Raw genomic sequence first — 3,079 nt, forward strand, 5'->3', positions numbered from 1 at the left:
AAATTAAAAGAACTAAAATGATTTAGTGATTTCAAAGTCAATTTAAAGAATTAAATCAAAAACAACCGCTGAATGTCTAATTTTCTGTTGTTCTTAGTTTCAACTTTACACTAACTTAGAATTAGTTGTTAAATTTTGATGCAGGAGCCAGGTTGAAACAGTTTGTGTTTCAGCATCAAGTGTGTGTTTTTTGACAAACTAGCTTATTATTTTAAGATAGCTACTGGTAAGCTTTTAAGAATCCCACCTTAAAAATAGGATGAAATCCCAGCAGGACTCAAAGCTAACACAAAGCCTCTTAGCGCTGACGATGAATCCTAAGGTGGAAAAAACTTGTTAAAAAGTCAGGAGGAAGAATCTCGTGGAGCTTTAGAGTTTTTAAAGCAAATGTTCTCGGGAGGAGGCCACGGCGGGAAACCGCTGCAGCCTCCTAACAACTTGGAATTAGAGAGATGTCATTTGAGATGTGTGAGTCGCTCAGTCGCTGCTGTTAAATCCTCGTCTTGTCATGAATGCTCCCTCAGCCTCCGCTTTCACCTGATGTGAGCAAATTGCCAGTCTACAAATCAGCATTAATGAATACATGGTGCGGCCCAGCTGTTGCATGCGGCGGGGGTTCACTGATGGGACACATTTGCATCATTGCTAGACTGCTTTTATTAAGCATGCCTGGTTGTGTAGTCTCTTTTACTACACAACTCTTTTACTGTGGGTGAGAGCCACGTTCACCGCGTTTCCAAATGTTTTATTGTTCTAAATATTTGATGAAGCAGGGTTCTCATCGGCAAGAGGGGCACAAAATAACACAAAATGGATTTTACCAGATTCCTGTGAGAAGTCAGGAACGAGTTCGCTGAGCTTCAAAGATCAAATGACAACTGAGGCTGAGAAGGGACAAACTACGTCCTCGCTTGGATCAAGTTTTTAGTCTCTTCCTCGAGTCAATGGAGTCTGGACAGTTTCCAGAGGAGATGTACGTGAGAAGACAAATGGTCGAGTCAGTTGCTCCCCCAACTTTTCTGGAGCTTTTCCTGCCAGATCCCAAAGGTCAGAGTGAGAATACAACAGGAAAATGATTAAAAAAGTTTAGGAGGAAAAGAAAAGGAGGATCTCATTCGCCGTCATCCAATTTTAACAATCTACTCTGCTAACGTAAAGAAAACAGAAGGTTCAGACTGATGACGTTGCTCCACTCGTAACTAATCCAACCAAAAACCAAAGAACACAAATATCTCTGGATGAAAAAAAAGATGTCACGCACTTGAGATGGCAACAAAGACGACACAATTGGAAACACAATGAAATTCAAGAGACATTTTTCCGTATTATCTCCTGCTGCGTCCGGAAAAGAACCCATTTGGAAAATGGTTCACACTTCATTCAAAGCAATACGGTTCTTATACTGGGAGTGAGTGAGATCTTTCCTGAATCCCTCCTGTGCTGAGACACATCGTTTGATTTCTATTCTCAGGACAAATACCCCCCCCCCCCCAATAATCAGTATGAAAACATTCTTCACGTTGTGTTTAGAAATCATCACAAATCACTGCGTGTGCCCTGGAGAGCCATGGCGGGGCGACGCCGATCGATAAGTGTGTTTACCATGGCTGCTGAGTGACTCACAGATACAAAGTCTCTTTCCAGAGTCAATGTGTCCTGATGAATAATTCCTTGCATGTGAAATCCTCCTCGCAGAGAGAAAGTTAAACCATGAATGGTGGTAGCAAAATGGAATCGTTACCACAGTGGAAAACATTGGATGATATATTGACAGATTTCCATTCCAGTCCAGAGGCAGATATAGAGTTCGAGGATCACGTCTGTGTGTTACTGGTGAAATAGTGTGTAGATGCTGGCTACACACAGCAAATAGATGTGTCTGTGTCTGCAGCACTGGTGACTGCAGCACATGGCCGATACCTTTCTCCTGTGTGTTTGAATCAGAACATAATTATGACACCCACGCTGTGACATTATTATTGTTATTGCAACCCGGCTTTCTGTTCTACCCAAGCACTGTGAGCCCCGGCATAATAAATAATAAACAAAACGGGGAGGGAGGAGAGAAAAAAAGAAAAGAAAGAGGAGACGCCAGAAAAGCCAAACCATATTTGCTCTGGAAATGATGAATAATTGAATCTGGGAGGCATACACACAAACTCTCACACACACACACACAAACACACACAAACACACAAGTGCAGACACAGACGTGGTTGCATGCACACAAACTCACATGCTCACATGTTCCAACACACACACACACACACACACATGGGAGGGAGTCCACCGGGTCTCCAGTGCCATCTAGAGTTATTTTCCTGAAATGTGCATAAAGATGCTAATGTTTGGATTCTGGTTTTTGGAGTTTTATAGTCATGGTGGCTCAAAGGAGGGTTTTCACCAGGTTGTGTGTTTTTCCTGCCACTGTTTAACCGTGCAACCAACACACACTCGCATGATGATGAGTGATTTACATTTATTGATGTGCCTAATGCTGAGTCCCCTCCTGACTCTGGATACTCCGTGGATGCGATGACAGGTTGTTGTGTGGAAACTGAGGATGTTCGAGGGGCCCGGCGTGTTCCAGCCCCCGTGTCTGGCAGCTGTGTGGCCTTCCATATGTTCCCCCGGCCATAATGAGTAGATATGTCATTCTTTGGGCCGGCTGCTGCTCCACACAAAGCGAGGGAGCCGGGCACGAGGTTTTTATCAGCTTGTCAACACCAGCCGAGCGATTAACCCTCGGTGTCGTTACACGGATTGACTTCTTTCCTGCATGTTCGAGGAGGGTAACAGCTTCCACAAGCACCAGTTGACACCAGCTCCACTGTCAGTCTCTCACCCCCCCCCCCCCCCCCCACACCCCCCACACACACACACCCGCTTGTCGAGTGTGAAACCTTTCTCTTGCTCCTGACTCTGTTTGTCTGATCGAATGGGAGGATCTCGTCTGGCACTCAGAGCTGCGATTGTCTCTCATATGCACGGTGACTCTTTTTCCTCTCAAATGTTATTTCAGTGTCATTTGCAGATCGCGCTCTTCTTCTTCTTCTTCTTCTTCTTCTTCTTCTTCAGA

Source organism: Platichthys flesus, chromosome 3, assembly GCF_949316205.1.
Source record: "Platichthys flesus chromosome 3, fPlaFle2.1, whole genome shotgun sequence".
In the NCBI taxonomy this organism is placed as follows: Eukaryota; Metazoa; Chordata; class Actinopteri; order Pleuronectiformes; family Pleuronectidae; genus Platichthys; species Platichthys flesus.